Raw genomic sequence first — 23,212 nt, forward strand, 5'->3', positions numbered from 1 at the left:
AATTATGGAAAGAGCCTAAATGTCCATCAACTGATGAATGGATAAAGAAATTGTGGTTTATATACACAATGGAGTACTACATGGCAATGAGAAAGAATGAAATATGGCCCTTTGTAGCAACATGGATGGAACTGGAGAGTGTTATGCTAAGTGAAATAAGCCATAGAGAGAAAGACAGATACCATATGGTTTCACTCTTATGTGGATCCTGATAAACTTAACAGAAACCCATGGGGGAGGGGAAGAAAAAAAAGAGAGAGAGAGAGGTTAGAGTGGGAGAGAGCCAAAGCATAAGAGACTGTTAAAAACTGAGAACAAACTGAGGGTTGATGGGGGGTGGGAGGGAGGGGAGGGTGGGTGATGATTGAGGAGGGCACCTTTTGGGATGAGCACTGGGTGTTGTATTGAAACCAATTTGACAATAAATTTCATATATTAAAAAATAATAATAATTAAAAAAACAAAAATGTAAACCCAGAACGGTTTAATCTAGTGAGTCAAAACTCGTGAAGGGGACTGCCTGCTTTTGGTCGCATCAGTGACCATGAGGAGAAAGTCGGGGAACCTGAGGATGCTGGTAAGTCTCTCTCTCCCTCCCTCCCTCCCTCCCCCCCTTTCTCTCTCTCTCTCTCTCTCTCTCTCTCTCTCTCTCTCTCTCTCTCTCTCTCTCTCTCCCTCTCTCTCTCATCTGGTTGTGGGCTACACAGGGGCTCATTTGCAAAGATTCATTGAATGTATGCTATGACTGGAACCCTTTTCTAGATCTGTGTTTTGCTTCAATAAAACATTTACTGGGGCACCCACGTGGTTCAGTCAGTTAAACAGCCAATACTTCATTTTAGCTCAGGTCAGGATCTCAAGGTTGATGAGGTGGAGCCCCACATTGGGCTCCAGATTGAGTGTGCACAGCCTGTTTGGGATTCTCTCTTTTCCTCTCTCTTTGTTCTTCCCTGTTGTTTTCACTCTGAAAATAAATAAATAAACTTTTTAAAAAAATTAACCTAAAAAGTACTCAATAATTCTTAGTGTATATGATTGAATTTGACTGGGGTGTTGGTCACAAGTATGAAAATTAACTCTATTCTCCAATTTCTATGGGAATTTGGTCAAAGATAATTGAATAAAATTAAATCACTGAATGTTACTTATATTATTTAATTATGAGAAACATGGAATTGGTTTTAAGAAAAATGGAGCAAGATTATGTCAGCATTTAAAAAAAAAGGAGCTACACTCTTTGTACCTCCTTGAAACCGAAAAGCACTTCACAGGTGTAGTAATCCATGCCAGGTTAGGCTATCAGCTGTGAGTTACAGGGCATATAAACCATTTTCCTTAGGAATTCTGTGTCTATGCAGTGCTATGGAATAGTGAATGTTCTGTCATCTAGCAGAAGCCAGGGAACCATCTGTAAGGAATGTGTGTTGTGAGTAGGTTGAACAAAATAACCTTTATTGCTCCCTTAATTCCAAGATTCTGAATCTGTTGTTCCTCTATGTATTTGTAAATGAATTTTTAAAATGACTTATTAATATGGGTCCTTGTCTCTGGATTGGTTTCTTATTCAGTAATTTTGTGAAGCAAAATTATAGTGGTTACATAATAATACCAGTGATCTTAGAACACTGTATTCATTATCTAGCCTTACCAAAACAAATTACCACAAATTTAGGTGGCTTAAAAAAAAAAGAAATGTATTCTCTCACAGTTGTAGGGGCCCTAGAAGTCCAAAGTCAAGATGCCAGCAGGCCCACTTGCCCCAGAAACCTGTAGGAGAGAAAATCTGCTTGTGTTTTACAACTTATGGTGGCTCCTGAAATCCTTAGAATTTCTTGGTTAGTAGCTTCCTCACTGCAGTCTGTATTTGTCTTCACATGGTCTTCTTCCTTGTGAGTCTGTGTTATTCTGTGTCCTCTACTCTTTTTATAAGGACATCAGTCATTGGATTTAGGGCCAACCTGAACAGGATGATTTCCTCTTGAGATCCTTAATTGCATTTGCAAATATCTTATTTCCAAATAAGGTCACAGTCAGAGGTTGCAAGAAAGTACAAATTTAGATGAGGACACTACTCGACCCACAATAGATGCCTTTCTGAAAAGAAAAATGGAAGCAAAAAATCAATCTTAAAAATACTTGCTGAGGCCTGCAATAGATGCAAAGTGAGTGGTTAAGAGAATGAAGTTTTGTGAGAGCTCCCAGAAGCACAGGAGTGCAGGGAGGGAGATTATGGACTCATCCATTTGGACAGCAAACTATTATTGTGCTCTTGAAATGTTCCAGGCACTCTACTAGGCACTGAGTATAAACTGGTGACTGTAAAGGAACAGAAGCCAACCTCATGGCAGTTATGGTCCAGCTGGGGAGATAAATATAACCCACGAAACACAAAAATAAATATATTGTTACAAATTATTAAAGACACAATATAGTAGGCCATGAGAGACAATTGTATTGGGAGAAGGTCCTGCTTTTCATTTGGAGGTCTGCCAGGAAAATTTTCTCAGAGGAAATGATATTTAAGCTGAAATCAAAAGATGAGTAGGAATTAATCAGGTACAAATTTTGGAAGACCATTCCAGGTAGGTAAAATGGTGAGTCCAAAAGGCAGAAAGGAGGCTCCTCAGGTTCAGCATGATAACCAAGGCATAGGATGAAGAGCAGGAGAGCAGAAAGCTTGATCATGAAGTTGTGGTTCACATTCAGGACCTGAGGGTCCCTGCAACAGGACTTTCAGAAATGTTTAAGCAGAGGAATAGCAAGCTCTGAATTTCATTTTAAGTTGATCTCAGCTTGATGTTGTAGATGTTTCCTTTGCCCAGAGAAAAATGATACCCACAAGCTGAGTACAATAAGGTGACACAGATAGTTTTGACAGAGACCTTCCTACCCAGGAAATATTCCATATGTGTTCCTGTGGCTGCCAAGTGACTAGGAGGATTCAAAAGGATTATTTTCCAGAATGAAGGCAAGCTTTACTCAATAGAGATTTGTACAGTTCCATCATCTCTAAAGAATTGACTTTTTAAAAAGATGAAATGAAAATAATGTTTTAATGTATCTTATCTAAAATTAGTGGAGATTTTACCATGTGTCTATGCTCATTTGCTACTAATTGTTTAATTATATACAATTTTTGAATTTCATTTTGAATTAGAGAGGTCCAGAATTGGTTTATGGAGATGACATTGATTACTCAGATGACTAATGTTAGCTAACTGGGAGTTGGAAGTACTGTCACCAAATAAAGGAAGGGCATCATAGAGAAGAGTGAGTCTCTGAGACATAGAAATATTGGCTCATGGTGACTCTGAACCAGCAGGGCACCCCATATGCTACTGGAAAGTTATGTGGCACATTTATTTTAAGTATTGGCTGGAGCAGCCTTTGCCAATAGCCTTAATTTTCCATGTCTGGAAGACTTGGGTTTAGGGTGAAAAGAAGGGAAGATTGAGATGAAATTAGATGTAAGGAAAGATGTCTTCTAACCATGAAAATAATACAAAAATTTAAGTTGTTATTAGAAACCATGTGCATACAACCTATTTCACCTGGTAAATGTGCCTGGACCTCTACTATAGGATTCCATCACATGCTACCTCGTCCTGCTCCCTAGGCACCTGGCTGAGAGAAGGCTAGTATTTGACTATGGCAAATGAGTTCATTTTCCTGGCAGACAACCTTGTGGTCCTCACAGCAGAAATACTCTCATCTCACTATAACTGATGTTATGAACACATTTTTTGTTCATACTCTGGCTACTCTGTCCCCCTTAAAAAGATGTATAATCCTTACAGATTACATAAAAAGAATCTGGATACCAGAGGTGGGCTGGCACAGAGATGGCATTGGCAGAGGGCCCCAATGCCATTGCCCCATCTGCATAGCATTATCCATATGAGTAGACTGTCTGCATTGAAATCAATAGGACCATATGGAAATGTTAAAATCTGAAATTATTTCAAATGTGTTTTTGTGTAATTACGACTCTGTACTTTGCAACCTTTTTGATTTCAATTTGTAAAGCCATTCAAGTGAATAATTTAATGTTAGGCTGTTCTGTTTTCTGTCAAGTTCAAAAAATTCTAAAACTAATGTTATTAAGAAGTAAACTTTGGGCTTAACAGGACAGTGAGGGAGTTACTGTACTATCTGCTCCAAGTATGAAATATCAGGTCAGATTTGACTTGATCAGAATGTCACTGGGTTTTATAAAGACAAGTCATCATTTTGTGAAGCCAACTGTTAACTCTCAGATTATGTTTTGCCTCAAGAAAGAAAAGCTAGATTATCTGTGAACATAAAACTGGCCTTTGTCCAAAGGCAAGGTAGAGAGGAATTCACTAAAGAAATTTTCATTCTTATTAAAGTCCCAGTGATCTTCCTCATTTATGCCTATTAACCCCAGATTCTTCTCCAGGTATGGTGGTGTCCTGGCCACAGAAGTACCTCAAATTACTTTTTAGAATTAGGCAAAAAACATTTTTCATTAATTATTTTCAAGCTGTACATGTACATGATTTAAAAAATCTCTACAGTTCTGCAGGACTTCTTATAAAAATATTTGCTTGCCAGCCACCTCCCCCTCAGCTCTTCTCCCCTTTCTAGAAGTAAGCGCATTGAGTTCCTGATTATTATGAATTTTCCACATATTTAAGTAACATGTTTTGGGTGCCTGAGTGGCTCAGTTGGTTAAAGCTGCTGACTTCGGCTCAGGTCATGATTTGTTTGTGAGTTCAAGCCCCACACCAGGCTGTGTGCTGACAGCTCAGAGCCTGGAGCCTGCTTCAGATTCTGTGTCTCCCTGTCTCTCTGTGCCTTTTCTGCTTATGCTATATCTCTCAAAAATAAATAAAAATTTAAAAATTAAAAAAATAAGTAACATGCTTATATTACTCCTTTTTAATTTTTCCATTTGAAGCATTATCTACTGACCTCCTGCTGTGACAAATATACAACTTTCTTTAGTACCTCTTCACCCATTCACCTCTACAATATATGAGTCCTGGTCTCATTCTTAGATGCCCAGTAAAGTTCTATCTTAATTTTATTTAGGTCAGTATTCAGTATTTACAATATGGAATCAGAGTATCCTCCAGTTACCTTTTGTTATTTGTATGGTTTTGTTTCATTTTCTTAGTTTTCATGTACTTATCTCTTCATTATGAGAATAATCTCCTCCCAGTTCTTCAGGTGTATCTGTCAATTGTTTCTTCCAGAGGCACTCTCTCCTAGACACTCATGACCTGCTCCACTGTGGAATGGTTCACTACACCATGGGCACTACTATAACCCAGGATCCTCTTTCACTGCTGTTCTGAGAATTCATTCCACTTCCCTTCTGTGTTGCAGCACCCATTTCCTGAAGCTTGCATCCTCTTTATCTCTCCCTTTTGTTAGATATATCTTCTAGTAGCTACCTAAGAAAGGAATCATGGGACAAAGCAGGGAGTTATATTGAAACTTTGCATGTTAGAAAATATTTTTATTCTTTATTTTACACTTTATTGGTAGTTTGGTTTGCTAAGTTACAGATTCAGGTTTTAATGCTTCCAGATTTTTTTTTCCTTGTAGGTTTAGAATTGTGGATAATGCCAAGGGGATTGAGAAACACTGCTCTGAAAGGGAAAGGGCCAAGTGAAAAATGGAGGCCCACACCAACTGGGGTATTTGGGAGACATGTGGACTGTCCTGGATAAAGCCATATGAGTCAACTCTTTGAAAGGTGAACCACGGGATGCTACATCTAAAAGGGACTTGGAAGTCACTTTGTCCAAGCTCTTCACTTTGCAGAGGAAGAAAGTAATATATAGAAAAAATAAGATTAATTGCCCAAGGCGACTCAGTCAGGATGTGATCATCAGGAATAGAATTTAGAATTCTTGGCTTTCAATGTTTTGTAAATGCCTTGAAGTATTGGCTTTAAAGCTGAGAGAAATCTACTTATTTCAAAGAATACTTATAAACAAATTGTTTAACATAATCTAATATTTTGTATTTTTTAAATTAACTTTGTTTTCTCTTTCAATGTATATTACATGTAGTTTTTTTATGAAAGGGTATAAGACAGTGGTTTTCAACTGCCCAGAAAAGGGGCATTGGTAATGCCTGGAGACATTTTTGATTGTCATGAGTGACTGGAAGGGGAGAAGAAAGAATACTGGTATTTACTGAGCAGAGGCCAGGAATAGTGATAAACTTCTTACAATGCACAGGTCAGTGTTCTGCAACAAAGAATTATCCAGCTATCCAATCCCAAATGTCAATACTGCCAATATTGAAAACATGTGGTCTACAGGCATGCCCTTTGAGAAATGACACAACATCCTCTTGTTTTCTCATCCTCTCCTCTCCTCCCCTTTTCTTTCCTGCGTTCCCTTCCCTTCCCTTCCCTGGTGGGAATCTGGTGGGAATCTATGACTGGCCATTTTTCTTTCCATACTATATGGCTGCTTTCCTACTAAAATGGTAGAGTTGAGTAGTTGCTCTATAAAGCCAGAAGTAGTTATTATCTGGCCCTTTACAGAAAGGAAAAATAAAAATAAAAAATAAAAAGCAGATTTCTGAGAAATAGGAGAAAAACAGAAACTTCTGGAGAAACAAATATGATAGTGAGAAATAGAGTTTGCCATGATAGACATTATTTCAAAGTCAAACTCATCCATTGGACAATTTATCATTTGTCAAAGACTTCAGTCTCCATTTTCTCATCCCCAAAATCAGCATAACAATAATTTCATTGAGTAGTTGAAAATTAAATCATGTGATGGGTTTCAGTATTAGCTTCTTTGTTCTTCTACAAAGGAAAAATTTCAAAAACATGGTTAATGTTTACATTACAACTTAGTTACTTGTGCATTTTCCTAATGTGGTCAATTGAAGATCTGTTAATATTATATAAATTTCAAAAAAAAGTATTGTCTATGAATGAATAATTAATGCAACAAAAAATACAAACTCAATCTTCTGTAAGTTTTCCCTCCTTTTAGCTATTGTCCTGCTAAATATTAGTTGCTGAGGTCAGCGTTGACTAGAAAGGTTTTCTGAATATATTTATCCATGTCAAAGCATTGAACCCACCAGTATTAAACAAAAGGGCATAGACTAGTGAGTCATTGAATATGATGGAGCAGGGCTCTCCCTTATTATTCCAACCTCCATGCTTCATTCTATCCCTTCATTCTATCCTTTATTCTTTTTTTTTTAATTTTTTTTAACATTTATTTATTTTTGAGACAGAGAGAGACAAAGCATGAACGGGGGAGGGTCAGAGAGAGGGAGACACAGAATCGGAAACGGGCTTCAGGCTCTGAGCTGTCAGCACAGAGCCCGACGCGGGCCTCGAATTCACAGACCGCGAGATCATGACCTGAGCCAAAGTTGGCCGCTTAACCGACTGAGCCACCCAAGCGCCCAATCCTTTATTCTTCATAGTCAAAGCTGGTGGAGTTAACAGGGTCTAAGTGGCCACAGTTCCTTCAACCATGATCCATATGTCATTTTTCACAGTCACTTTGCAGACCAACAAAGAGGTGTGATACTTTTTGGTTCACAGTCCTCTTCACACAGATTCATCACATTTGCAATCATTTGTTTTCAGTTTATTTCCAGCTATACAGCAGTTTGATGAGCCTAGAGACATTCCTTTCCAGTTATCACCAGGAAGTATTCCAATAAATATTTGTCTTTTATACTCACCCAAAGAAGTTTCCATTAATAGGTAACCAACATTTAGAGGAGAATGGGGCAATAATTATCTTTAATTCCAAATTTAACTAAAATCCCAAAGCATGACAATATACCATATATTTCAGAAATAGAAGTATATATATTATATTTTAATGTAATTAATTCTGAATCCTTCTAGTGCCTGACAGCATTTCTCATTATCAGATAAAAATACAGATTTTGAAATAGTGCAACTATGAACATCTGTATTATTTTAAAGTAGTGATATGTTGAAAACCGCACATCACAGATTCCCTAAAGTAATCCTAATTTATATACATTGTTCTGGCATAATTATATATTGAGCCCTTTCAGTCTCAAAAGTATCTTGTGTGAGGGAGGAGCCAATATGGTGGAACAGTATGGAAGCTTTTTGTGTGTCTCCTGTCCATGAAATACAACCAGACCAACACTAAACCATCCTACATGCCTAGAAAACTGGTTGGAGGATTAACGCAACAATCTGCACAACCTGAACCACAGAATTCAGCAGGTATGTGAAGTGGAGAGGTGTATTTGGGGAGCAAGAAGCCATGAAAGTTAGGGAACAGCTTTTGTGGGCAGAGAGAGGACAGAGACTAGGGAGGGGGGAAGAATACAGGAAAAGCACCCCTCCCCAAAAGCAGCTGGCTAGAAAGTGGAAAATTGGAAACAGCCACAGGGACTAAACTAAAAAGGGAGAAAGGATAAAGGAGAAGGTTTAAATTCCATGGAGGCTGTAAACAAGGGGAGCACAAAGGGTGCAACTCCTGCAGCTTGATACCTGGTAGTGCTCTGGTGGGAAGGGTGAATCCTCAGGAACAGAGTGGGGTCTGGGAGGTTCTCAGGCCACATGGGGAAAAGCGTTCCACTTTGGAAGGACATTTGGTAGAGACAGTTGAAGCCACCTGGTCCCAGCAGGCCCCGGAAAGCAGCCATATTCACTGGTGCTGGGGCAAGGTTGTTGAGGGTGAAGCCTGGTGCCAGATGTGTGTTGTGATTTTCCATAATCCCTGAAATGCTGCTGCTACACTGTCTTGCGAACTTTTTCTGGGACAGGCTGGCACCTGGCCGTAGTGTTGGGGCACCAGCAGCAGCAGGGTCCAGAGGGCATTCCTCGATGCAGCCGATATATTGTCATTGCTCATTCAGCTATTGCTCAGTGAGACCCTCCCACAGAGGGTCAGAGCAGGTCAAAGCCACAGTCCTTCAGAAGTAAGGGGCCAGGGAAAACAGCCGTACCTGAGACAAAACTCAGGAGTGAGGTACTGCCTGGGGCCTGGTCACAGAGAATGAAAGAGTGGGGAGTGGACAAGAGATGAAGACAGAGGACGGTAGCACCATTGCTGATCCGGGAGAACAGACTGGGTAGTTGAGTGGTGCCATTTTCACCACTCTCGAGCATGTGCATATGCACCAAAGAGAGCCACAACAATCAACCCCAGTAGGCTAGTAGAGCCATCTAGTGGAGAGCAGAGCTGTTACATGGAGCCCCGTCCACTGGGCCACTTCACTCTTCAAGAACACAAGTCTCACCACTGGCTTAACTTATGGACTATAAAGAGATACATAGACTGACTTCTAGAAGAAAACAAAGCAATTTCAGTCCTACTTCAATCAGTTAACAGGTTCATCTGTTCAATTTTCTTTCTTTTGTTTTCTTCTTTCTTTTTCTCTTTTACAATCTTTTGTTTTCCTTAAATACAGAAAGAGAAAAAAATCATTTTAATTTTTAATTTTTATTAAAAATATTTGTCTTTAATTTTTATTACTATATTTTTTAATTTTGTGTAAAATTTTCACATTCTACTTTGCTTGCATCATTTTATTTTAGTCTACTTCAGTGTATTCACCTTTTCAAATTTTCAAACAATTTCTTTTTTTTTCCTTTTCTTTCACTTTTTCTTTTTCATTTCTTTTCTTTTTCTTAAATGCAGAAAGAGAAAAACTTCATTCTTACTTTAAATTTCTATTAAGATATTTGTACTTAATTTTCATTATTATCGTTTGGGCTTTTTATGTAAATTTTTTCAAGTTCTATTTTATTTCCATCATTTTATTTTAGAATACTACAGGTATTCACTCTTTCAAATTTACAAACGATTTATTTTTTATGTATTTTAAATCTTTTTTCTCTTTTAATTTCTTTTCTTTTTTCTTAGATACAGAAAATAAAAAAATTCATACTTATTTTTAATTTTTTTTAATTTTTTTAACACTTATTTATTTTTGAGACAGAGAGAGACAGAGGATGAGCAGGGGAGGGTCAGAGAGAGAGGGAGACACAGAATCCGAAACAGATTCCAGGCTCTGAGCTGTCAGCCCAGAGCCCGATGTGGCGCCCGAACTCACAAACCATGAGATCATGACCTGAGCTGAAGTTGGACGCCCAACCGACTGAGCCACCCAGGTGTCCCTATTTTTAATTTTTATTAAGAATATTTTTCTTTAAAATTAAAAATAGACCTACCCTATGACCCAGCAATAACACTGCTAGGAATTTACCCAAGGGATACAGGAGTACTGATGCATAGGGGCACTTGTACCCTAATGTTTATAGCAGCACTCTCAACAATAGCCAAATTGTGGAAAGAGCCTAAATGTCCATCAACTGATGAATGGATAAAAAAATTGTGGTTTATATACACAATGGAGTACTACATGGCAATGAGAAAGAACGAAATATAGCCCTTTGTAGCAACGTGGGTGGAACTGGAGAGTGTGATGCTAAGTGAAATAAGCCATACAGAGAAAGACAGATACCATATGGTTTCACTCTTATGTGGATCCTGAGAAACTTAACAGAAACCCATGGGGGAGGGGAAGGAAAAAAAAAAAAAGAGGTTAGAGTGGGAGAGAGCCAAAGCATAAGAGACTGTTAAAAACTGAGAACAAACTGAGGGTTGATGGGGGGTGGGAGGGCGGGGAGGGTGGGTGATGGGTATTGAGGAGGGCACCTTTTGGGATGAGCACTGGGTGTTGTATGGAAACCAATTTGACAATAAATTTCATATATTGAAAAAATAAAATAAAATAAAATAAAATAAAATAAAATAAATAAAATAAAATAAAATAAAATAAATAAAATAAAATAAAAGACAATTAAAAAAAAGAAACATAAGCCTTCAGTAGGAAACTTCAGTGAATTGTTCAGATACTTGAAATATTAGTTTTAATCAAATCTGATGAGGGACCACAAGCCAAGCTGAGGGTCAAGCCCCTTCAGATACGATATGTGTGATATTCTTCAAGCACTCTCAGCTGCCCAAGAACAAAAGGAAGGAAAGAAGACAAATGGTTAGCTGATAAGAGATCACAGTCATACAGGAGATGAGTCTCACATCAGTTTACAAATATCTTAGTAAATTACAAGGAATAGCCTAATCTCCAGAAATCTATTAGGGACTCCAAGAAACTGAGTCTGCATCACCTTCACATCCATAGTCATGTGGGGACCAAAGGCAAGAAGGAAATGGCAGGTATAATTAAATTTCTTTATAGCCTGAATGCCATTGACAAATACTTGAGACATTTCTCCAGGAAACACCTACCATCCTAATTTTATAGAGAGAAAACAATATTATCTTGACAATAGCAAGACCTCAGTTGTCTTAGTAGTCCTCTTTAGCTAATGAAAGTCCCTGTAGAGGTCTTCCTTTTGCCTTTTCCTCCCCCAATGCTAGAGTATATAACTAGTCATTTTTCACAACCCCAGTGCAGTTCTTTCTGTCCATTGTACCTGTCCCCATGCTTTAATAAAATCACCTTCTTTGTACCAAAAACTCTTGAAGAATTCTTTCTTGGTTGTCAACTCTGGAGCCCCCATCACTCCAAAATCTCATCATCTCCCATTATTTCAGAAGTCCCCAAAGAAAAAGTCATACTACGCTCCACAGTCAAAGGCACAATTTGAGGCTGAATAGCTCACATCTTCAACTGAAATGGAATTTCTTAGAATCTGAGATTCTTATTATATTTTGATATTTATCCTTTCATGTCTAAATTCATAGCCTAGGCTATCATATCAGATACTTTCAAGATGAGAAATTATTTGTGAACCAATAGAACTTAATTAAATTTTCCTTTTGCCTCTTTTTTCTTTTCCGATTATCATGAAAACATGGATGTGAAAATGTCCCTTTTTTTCTTTACCTCCTGTTCATGAATCATATCTTTGAAATCTGAAATCTCCTCATTTTTTAATTGTCCCAAACTTCAAATTCAGCATTTCATCTTGTTTTATTCTGGGTATAACTTATTTTAGATATAACTTTGTTTGGAAAACAAAAATAAGCTGGGCGTGGGGGTAATCTTACTCTCCAAAATTTTCAAATGTGTGAGATTACTTGAAATTATCAGGAATTTTGCCTCTTTTCTATTTTCTACACAACCTCTATCCTAATAATAAATATTTAAGTAATTCAAATATTCCTGCTTGACTTTCCAGAAAGTTGACATCCTGCTCCTGCTTTGATAGACTCATTTTTTCCACCCACTTGGGAAGGAAAGATAGTGGGAAAAGCCAGAGTTTAAAAAAAAAACAAAAAAGGACACCCCTTAGTGAATGCGTTTAATAGATGACATGTTTTCTTTCTTTTTGTTTGATTAAACTGGCACATACCCAGCATGGCATTGTCCACTTTGAAGTAGCTTTCCATTGTTCTTCTACCAGCCTCTATTAAGGCCAACTGACAGATAACCTACCAAATGCTTTCTCCTTTGTCTTCCAACCTCCTTACCACCCATTTGTTGGGTTGATCTCTTTAACATTATGTGCCTCTTTGTATTCTGTTATAATTTTTGTTTTCAAGTCTTTTTTGTCTGATATAAGAATCGTTACCTTGTCCCTTTCTCTCTCTTGTTTCCTTCCTTCCTCCCTCCCTTCTTCCTTCCTCTCTCCTTTTCTTTCTTTCTTTCTTTCTTTCTTTCTTTCTTTCTTTCTTTCTTTCTTTCTTTCTTTTCTTTCTTTCTTTCTTTCTTTCTTTCTTTCTTTCTTTCTTTTCTTCCTTCCTTCCTTCCTTCCTTCCTTCCTTCCTTCCTTCCTTCCTTCCTTCCTTCCTTCCTTCCTTCCTTCCTCCTTCCTCCTTTCTCTTCCTTTCTTTCTTTCTTTCTTTCTTTCTTTCTTTCTTTCTTTCTTTCTTTCTTTCTTTCTTTCTTTCTTTCTTTCTTTCTTTCTTTCTTCTTTCTTTCTTTCTTTTGAAATAGGGCATAAATTAAAAGACAGTGTTTCCAAAGGCATCAAGGATAAATTGTTCTTATTCCTGACACTGTCATAAGAAAGAAGTCTGGTTTTAAAATGAGCTCTGACATCCCTGTTCCTCTTCAAGACAAAGAGACCCTAAAGTCTCATGTGAGGTCTGAGCCAGGAATAGGCTTACAGTAGACTTATTACAGAGCTTTAGGAAATAAAATTGAACAGGTTCTGTGGTTCAAAAGCAAGTTTCTGCTCAAAATCACCAAGACAACATCTATAAATAATAACAAATGTTTTATAAGTTGCCTGGAGTATTGAGGCTGAAGCTGCCTGAATGAAATTGTAATAGGTCTCCCTGGCAGGATGTCCACTAGGAGATAGTAGCATAGGTGAAATAACCCCTACTACCACCAAGTTGCTTCTGCCCTGAGAAATCTGGTAAGCTGTAGTGACTTAACCAGGACTTCAGATCTTCCTGGTTACAAGCCTTCTGAAGGTCCTGTCTTTATTCAGCTTGATCTTCTGTCTGAACAGGTAACTGCTCCCTTCCATACTTTACCTTGTGACTGTAATCCTTCCTTTTGCCCCTCACCCCAAATTTTGACACTCTATACTATAAATTATATAGGCAACTTATACAGAATTCAGTTATTTTTCCTATCAGATGACCCACCACAAAACTACATATCTACGCACCTATCTGTACACAATTATTTGATAAATAAAGACTTTCCATCAGAATACTTAGGTGTTATCTTTTTTAAAAAAACTTTTATTTTACATGTTAGGTCTTTAAATTATAAACATAGGTCTTCCTGAAGATGAACTGTTGTGGAAAAGATCCTCTGCAAACAGAGTGGAAATGATGTATCACAAGTGACAACTGATAAGGTGCTAACAACTTATTTTCTTTTTCCAAGTTTTGTGAAATTTTGTTAAAATAAGTTGAATGACTTAACAGTAGATGGTATCTGCACAGACAAAAATAAAATTAAATTTGGAATTGTACTAAATGTTTAATTGGCAGAAACACAAGTCATAAATAATATTTTCTTTTCTGCAGCATTTTTTTAAATGTTCATTCATTTTTTGAGACACACGTTTTTTGAGAGCATGAGCAGGGGAGGAGCAGGTAGAGAGGGAGATAAAGAATCTAAAGCAGGCTCCAGGCTCTGAACTGTCAGCACAGAGTCCAGCCTGGGGCTCGAACTCACTAGCTGTGAGTCATGACCAAAGTCAGATGCTTCATCGACTGAGCCACCCAGACGCTCCTCTGCAACATTTCTATTAAAAGCCTACTTCTATGCTTTCCTGTATTCCGAAAGGATGTAAATATAAAGCAAACCTCTTAAGAGAGCAAATTCCAAGACTGCTATATATTTACCACAACTAAAGATCAATTATTCCATTGAATATCAGATCTAATAAGTACTAGTCACATACTGGAAAAGCAAAATGTATTGTTGGTTGCTATGATTGGTCTTGTATCTTCTTTATATGGAAACTTCACCATGCTTTCAATCAAATTAGAGAATTGAATATAAATGCAATATATAACTATTTTCAAACTGATGGATTCATTTGAGTAAGTGAATCTCTGAAAAACAAAATATGTGATTTAATTCTTCTTTTGGTAATTCCAGCATCCTAAATAAAATGTCCATTTCATAGCAAGGAAATGAATGGCTCTCTCCCAGTATAAGAAAGAAGTGCTTGTTTGGTTGCTGTTCATTTACATGAGAAAATAGACTTTGACTTCCTTATATTTGACTGATTAAACCTAAAGTTTGTACTAAGGTCTGACTATCAAATACCCCCTAGGCATAAGTTACTTTATTCTTACCTTTGATATTGCCACACCACTGAAAATATGTAGACATTGTTACTCAGTGGATGGTATAAATCAGACTCTAATTATCTAAACAGCTGCAATTCACTTACTTCTGGGTGACATCCAAACTCTTCAAGCCCATCTACTCCACACCAGAAAAATTTATAGCAACTAGTGCTGCATAATTCAACATAACAATGTAAATATTTTATATAATTAATGATATGTAATTAAATATAATGTAATTCCATTTGGGTTCTCTGAGGTGACTATTTTACAATTAGTGCTTCATCAACAAACAGCTTTCTGAGGCATAGCAAACTCCTCGTATACCAGCAACACATACCCAGAAGTGTCACCATCATAGTAAATGAATTGTGGAGAAAAACCAAACATTTCAGCTCATCAGACACCAGCCTTTCATTATGTTAGAAACAAGAGGGCTTTGCATGCCAAAACCACATATCAACCTAAATGTTAATAGCTTTGCCTCCAGCTTGCTGGCAGTTGGAAAAGGGACAGGAAGGTCCAACCACAAGTTGACCTTTCTCTAGCTTTACAAACACAGTCAATTACCTAGAGCCCCATAAAGAGAAGTCAACATCCTACAGTCATGTCCCAAGAGCTCCAGTAAAATCTTCTGCTTGTCTGCCTTACTCATTTGGGTCAGAAATTGATGGGCAGGTGGTGGAGGAGCAGCAACCTGAGAGCTGTTCTGTGTTCTGTGATGGAGAAAGGACATCTGCAGAGCATCTGGGTAAGGACTGTATCTGAATGAAGTCATTCCATGTCCCTGGCTCAATTACGCTAATGCCCACATCTTACAGCTATGATGATAACAAGGAGATAGTGCTGCTGGGAGTTTTGCTTTGAAACATTTGAACAAATGAGCATATTTATGATTTTAAAATACATCATCTTCCCCAATTTGTTTGAATTCAAAAGAATCATAACACATAGTCTCTGTCTTATACAGAGGGCTCAAGACTGTAGCTGTCTAAGCCCCCCAGACGTCATCCTCTGAGACCCACTGCATCTCTGGAAGGAATTCAGATTTCTCTTCCACCCACTGCTTCTTCTCAGTTTTCTCTGGTTTGTCTATGCCCAAGATTAAGTTTCTTTTATTTCTTTCCTTTAAGAATTTTTATTAACAGCAAAACAATACATGTCCACAGTAAAAATGTCAAATTAAACTTCCAGGCTATAAGGATACAACAACTTCTAGAGCAAGTACTCAGCATCCAGGAAGGGACAAGTTACACACACTCGGGGGAATCAGAAAAAAATGTGTATTTTGCACTAGTGCCGGCCCAGCAGAGTCACCTCCAGAGACTAAGATCCCAACCTTGCTGTTGACCTCCTTTTATGGTTGGGGTTGTAGGGGCTCAAGAAGAAGAAAAGAAAAAGGGGAGGGGGCACCTATCAGTAGTGCAGTAGTGCACACAGGCAGTTGGTGGATGCAGAAGGCAAGCAAGATTACAGAAGCCAAAAGCATGCAAGGGGAGTATCCAGTCTCAGACATCTGGACGGCCACCTTTTTTTTTTTTTTTTTTTAATCTGCCCTTGTCAGATTTCCTTCTCACTTTTGCCAGATTCCCTTCTCATAACCATATGCTGACTTAGCCCTATTCAGACAAAAATTACTTTCAGGAATGATCACATTAAACTTTTATTGATTTTTCTCTTATTCTAAGTAAAATTATTATTTTTTAATTTTTTTCTCCATTTTAAATATGGTATAATGAATTTCTACTATGGAAAGTACAAATGTATTTATAGTTGTTATGAAATTGTGTCCCACCCTAACTAAAACATACTTCTCTTAATTTCTTGCAATATAAATGTAGCATAATTTAAAAAACATTAATACATTAATATGATTATGTTCATTGTAGGGCCACATGGTGTACAATGATTAAATATGCTTTCTTATACAAATTTTAATTTTACCTAGGGAAAATGTACTTTTTACTTGTCTAATTTTCCATGAATTTTTTGTTAATTAACCCTCTAAACTCTTCAAGAGCACTATAGCCTTTTTTCCAATAAAGGTAAACACATCAGGGTCCATTTAGGGATGCCACAAGCTGCCACCTGGAAGCTCTCCTTTTAGCTTCCAGAGAATTCGCTTTGCCTCTTTCCTGGATTCTAAGACTTCATTTTGTTTCTCCACCAGCATCTCCCCCTTTTGGTAGAAGCACATACTCAAGTAGCTTTATGAGAAATAATACAGATGAGGAAAAATTTTTGAGAAATGAATATTAAAAAAGAACTTAAGCTATTTGAAATTTGGTTGCACATAGAGTTCTAGTTTGAAAATCATTTCTCCTATTACATTGAATGTATTCCTTCAGTGTTTTACCAGTGTTGCTTTTGAGAAGTATGCTTAGTCTTGGTATATGTACTTTTTTTTTTTCTTTGTGGGCATGTTTATCCCTGAGGCATTTATCCTCAAAGTTATGAATTGTCATCATTGTGCCTCTTGCAGTGAGTCTTTTCTAATTTATTGTCCTGGGCACTCAATGTGCCTTTTCAATCTGGAAATTCATGTCCCTTTTCAATTATTTCTTTCATTGTTCCCTCCCCTCTGCGTTCTGGATCAGTGTTGAGAACTGCTGTTATTTATATGTTGACTCTCTTAGAACAGGCGTTCTCAAAGTCTAGTACACATACCAGCTGCATCTGCATCACCTAGGAACTTGTTGGAAATGTACTTTCTCAGGCAGCACACCAGACTTTCTGGATTAGAAACTCTATGAGAAGGACCCAGAAATTCTGCTTTAATAAGCCCTCCAGATGATTATGATGCAAGTAAAGTTATAGAATCACTGTTTCAGATTGATTCTCTAGTATTTTTATTGCTGTTCCCAACTTCCATCTTTTTTTAACCTTTTTTTTCTGTTGGTGAGGAACATTTCCAATCTTTCTCCATTCTTCCATTGTGTTTTTATCCCTTCTCTTTTTTAAAAATTTATTTTTCAGCAAGAGAGTATGAGAAGGGAAGGGGCAGAGAGAGAAAGGGAGACAGAGGACCCAAAGCACATTTTTCACTGACAGCAGTGAGTCCCTTTGGGGCTGGAAGTCAAGCTGTGCGATTGTGACCTGGGCAAAGCCAGATGTTTAACTGACTGAGCCACCCAGGCACCTCTCAATCACAAAACATGGGTCCAAGAGATGAGGCCTCTCCTAGCCAACTATAAGAAACTGGGATATGGGATTACTTCTTTCTTTCTTTCTTTCTTTCTTTCTTTCTTTCTTTCTTTCTTTCTTTCTTTCTTTCTTTCTTTCTTCCTTCCTTCCTTCCTTCCTTCCTTCCTCCCTCCCTCCCTCCCTCCCTCCCTCCCTCCCTCCCTCCCTCCCTCCCACTCTCTCTCTTTCTTTCTTTCTTTCTTTCTTTCTTTCTTTCTTTCTTTCTTTCTTTCTTTCTTTCTTTCTTTCTTTCTTTCTTTCTTTCTTTCTTTCTTTTTCTCTTTCTCTCTTTCTTTCTTCTTTTTTCTTTTCCTTAGATGGGCAATTCCCCAAAGGCTAATACTCCTTTGAGAATGATTTTAAAAAATTTGGATGATTTAATCCACAAACCTTAAAGAAAAAGCCATTCATTTTCTTTTGCACTGAGACTTGGCCCCAATAAAAATTGGAGGAAGAAACCTGGCTGACAGAGGAAGATATCAATTATAATACCATCCTGAAACTGGACTTGTTCATGCAAACATGAAGGGAACTGGTAAGAAGTCCCCTATATTCAGCATTTGGAGGGCCTTAAGAGAAAATTGAGATATTTGTTAACTCAATCCTGGCCTATTTGTAACCCTTTCCAAGGGTTCACAATGATGAAGGGAGGGAACTAAGAGCCCCTTGCCTGTACCCACAGCAGACCTAGAGAAGGAGGAAGGGAAATCTTCCACTTCAACCTCTGCCTCCTCAGGTCCTCAGTCTATATATCCAGACTTTAAAATGTGCACTTCTGCTCCCTGCTGCCCACATTATCCAGGCCCTCCCCATGATGTAACAAGCATGTTTTCCTTACAAGAAGCTAGAGTGCAGGAAGGAGAAACACAGGGAAACCCAACCATGATAATATTACAAGTTCATTTTCATTATAAGATTTAAGGCAGATAAAAGGAGATCTAGGTAAATCTGATGATCTGCATAAGTAAATAGAAGCTTTTCAGAATATTAGGTATTTTTTGAGTTGACCTGGAAAGATAAAGTGCTTTTGTTGAATCAGACTTCTAATGAGACAGAGAAACATGGGGTTCTGGCAGCAGCTGAAAGATATGGGAATGAACAACTCATTCTCATTGGACTGGAGATCGTATTGGGAACTTCTGCTTTTGTACTGGGTCTAGGCACTTCCATCCCACCATGGACAATGGATGATGACCATCCCACTGAGGAATGGTATTGGCACCACTTCAAGGCTTTTGTTTTGGAGACATTAAGGAGGTCTAAAGTTAAATGCTTAAGTTATGCTATATTAGCCGGTATCTTACAGACACAGGATAAAAACGTGGTGTCCTTCCTGGAGAGGTTAAGAGAAGCTTTCATTAAATACATAGGTATTTAATACATAGGTATTTAAATACATAGGTATTAATACATAGGTATTTCATTAAATACATAGGTATCTCTCTTGATGTCCCCAAAGCTGAGATGATTCTAAAGGACAAACCTGTCACTCAACTGGCCCCAGATATTCAGAGAAAACTGCCAAAATTGGCAGAAGGGACCATGGAGGAGCTCTTACAAGCTGCCAATTTGGTATATTACAACTGAGGTCAAGAAGACCTTACATACTATGTCAGACCATGCTTCCCAAGGCCCTGGCACCAAGTATATGACTATTTGGGGCACTGGAAATGAGAATGTCCTCAGAGGGGACAACAGAAGTTAAAGCCCCATAAATAAGCTATAACCCTTGGGTGGAGATAGTCAATGGAGATCTGGATGCCCTCAAGGACCTCAATGTGAGAGGACTCATATAACCAATGTCCTTGACAGGGACTGATGGGGCCCAGGGCTCTTCATGGTGGCTTCCCATGAACAAACAACCTCTCAGAAATCCAAAGCTTCAGGTAATGGTAACTCCGTATTTAAAAGGAGAAAACAGCTGATTTTCTTCTTGACTTTGGAGCCACCTTTTTCTGTCCTTTCCACTCAGTCAATGATCCAAATGTGGTATTAACTATTAGAGGCATATCCAGAAGACTTAGGACTAAATATTTCTCATCCACTGGGTGTATATGATGAGACTTGATTTTTTCAGATTCTTTTTTGATAATGCCAGAGATCCATACTCACTTACTAGAAGGGGACAATAACATTAGGAACTACAGAGCTACTAGCTCCAAGATGGATACCAATTGCCTAAACTTATAATAATCTGGGTATCAAGGATCAGTCTTTCCTTGAGATAGGATTAAAGTTGTTCCATAGAGTTGTTCCTATGGAAACTGGATGGTCAAAGGGGAAATTGAGGATTTGGGACCATAAACTAGTTAAGGGGCTTAATTATTCTAATTGACAGCATCAAAAAATACAAGTGAGCATGGAAGATGAGGGAAAATTCATAGTTAAAAAAAATGACCATACATATCAGGGATTTTTTAGATGTTTACAATGTGTCTTTCCTTCTATTGGTGTGACCTCCTCCCTTTAAACTTTGCATTGGGAATATTAAGGCTCATTGGTCTAATATTATTTTTATATATAATTCATAGAAGCCATCACATATGCCAGAAAAAGACGACATCCAATAAAATCTTGTTAATCCAAGCATCCCAAACACCGTCCTATTAAATTGGACGTTTGGATCAACCTCTGAACCTGCCCTGACTGTTGTTTCCATTATGACCCCCACTCAGCAGGAAGTAGTTAAGATCAGTCATTGTCCCTGTTCCTAAGGGCAGTTGGGAGTCATGTCTTCAGAGTGAGGAATAGGTAGGAAAATATGGGACTCAGTAGGCAGAGAAGGAAAGGTTTTCCTTTGGTAGGGAAAAACGTTCCAATATTTTGGAATAATCCTGGGATTGTCTGACCACAGGAAATCCCTTTAGGTCTAAAGTGTCTTAAGAATGTTCCAGATACCACATACTCCCCTTCAGATTCCCATCAGGAATTTGACAGTCAAAATACCTAGCTTAAAAAAAAAAAGTAAACTTTCATAAAACTTGTCTTATACGAGGAACAGTTATGACCATAGAAAGTTAATAGATACAGAACTGTCCATGTAAAAGCAGGAGAATACATATTCCATTCAAGTATACATGGAACATTCTTCAAGATAAATCTGGAGAGAGACAAAGGAAAATAAAGAAGGAGTTGTAGAACATGTACCAGGAGAATGGATTAAATATGTCTGGTTAAACAAGTCAACAACCCGAGTATCCAGACTAGAGGAGGGAAGAGATAAGAAGGAGAAAAAGAAGGAAGAATATATCTATATAATAAGAATTGTCTGAGAATTAAACCAGGCAATGCAACAGTGCTGGCACAGAACAGACACTGTCTGGTTCATCAGCTTCAGTCCCACTTCGGTAGATATGCAGTTATGGGGTGCAAAGGGGCATGGTTGGGGTAGACTGTCCCGCTTTCTTGAAGCTCCACCTTGTTGGTGATTGGGAGAAATATATGACGCCCCAGTCTCTCCTCCACCAACCAGGTGTTCCAAACCACCAGTGTTCAAGCTGTAGTCACTGTGCCACAGTAGTAAATGAGGCAATTTTTCTCACTGTACTGACTCCCATGCCCTGACAATTGGTTGGGATTCAAACTCCTGTTCCTCATGCCCCAGTACTGGCGGAGTGCTGCACCACGCTGGCGGGCATATATAGTCTTTGTCTTTTGAGAGGATACAAACCCTCTCCTCACAGCACCCCAGGAAGGGGATCCCTTTCCCCTACTGAGAACTGCACCTTTGACCTAGCCACTGAGCCCAGGGCTGCCTCCTCTCCCCTCCTAGGTGCATGGTAAGGGCAGCTGGCCTCAGTCCAGAGAAAGTCCCTCAGTTAGAAATGAGATCTTTCTATGTCCTAGTCCATGGTTTTTCTCTTGTCCTGATACAGTTCTACACTTCCCCAGCCTCTCTTCCTATTCCCTTTGCCTCTCTGAAGAAGGGGATACCTCCCCTCTGTTAGTTTTATCTCTCCCAGTTCACAATCATGCACCTATGGCCTGATTGTTCCAGTGGTTGTCCCAGTGGTTCCCTGGAAGTGACTCTCTTTGCCTCATTGACTCTTGGAATTCAAAGTTCTTTAGCTCAACTCTGTTTTGTTTGAGAGATGAGGGAACTTCAGATCCTCCTACTTCTCTGCCATGTTGGCCCCTCACCTTATACTCTTAAAAGTATAGCTTAAATTTAACATCATCAGTAAAGCCATTTGTAATCTTTCTAGCCTGCATCCTCAAATATTTCTCTGAACCCCATATGTATGGATTCAGAGAAATCTATATATCTATACCTATTCATATTTCTATCTATATCATCTATATCTTTATCTATCTATCATCTATCTATCATCTATCTATCTATCTATCTATCTATCTATCTATCTATCTATCTCTCATCTATCTATCTATCTATCTATCTATCTATCTATCTATCTATCTATCTATCATCTATCTATCTAATCTATATATAGTTTTTTTTTTCCCTCAGATGGGTTTATTAGTCACTATACCAACCTGACCATTATCCAATATAGTGGCTCTGCATGAATTAGAAAAAGGAACCCTTTCCTCAAAATATTTTCCTACCATATTCTGGGATAATTTCCTACTAACTGCAAATCTACAAAGACAGTAGGGCACATGGGCTTCCCCCAGAGTTGTGATAGGCACAAATGGGCAACATACTCAATCATGGATAGAGCTCATTGTGAGACATTTCATGAGTTACTGAGCACTTCCAGGCCTCAGTTTCTACCTTTGAAAAAAACTGGGGGCAGTGTTCTATCCCTTGACTATGAGGAGAATTAAATGTAATTCATTAAGCTCCTACACTCAGCTGTTACAAGGTTGAATATATGTTAATGGTAGCTAGTGTTTCAGCATGCTAAGTTTCATTTGTATTTATTCAAAAGTCTTCTTGTCTTTGATACTGGCAATGGATGCTTTTTGAGCATTTGGAGTGAAGGAGTGTCTGAAAATGGTCCTAAAAAGGCAAAAATGACTTCAGTTGGAATTTCTGCTTTACTCAGTGCCTTTCTTTTTGTAAGTTTATTTATTTATTTTTAGAGAATGAGTGATCGGGGAGGGAAAGAGAGAGAGAGAGAAAGGGAGGGAGGGAGAGAGAATCTCAGGAAGACTCTGCACTAATAGGGCTTGATCTCATGAACCATGAAATAATAACCTGAGCCAAAATAATGAACCATGAAATAATAACCTGAGCCAAAATAAAGAGCTGGACACGTAACCAACTGAGCCATCCAGCCATTGAATGATTCTCTTACTGTCTTTTTAATCACATAAGACCCGTCTGT

The sequence above is a fragment of the Panthera leo genome, chromosome Y (genome assembly GCF_018350215.1).
Source record: "Panthera leo isolate Ple1 chromosome Y, P.leo_Ple1_pat1.1, whole genome shotgun sequence".
Lineage (NCBI taxonomy): Eukaryota > Metazoa > Chordata > Mammalia > Carnivora > Felidae > Panthera > Panthera leo.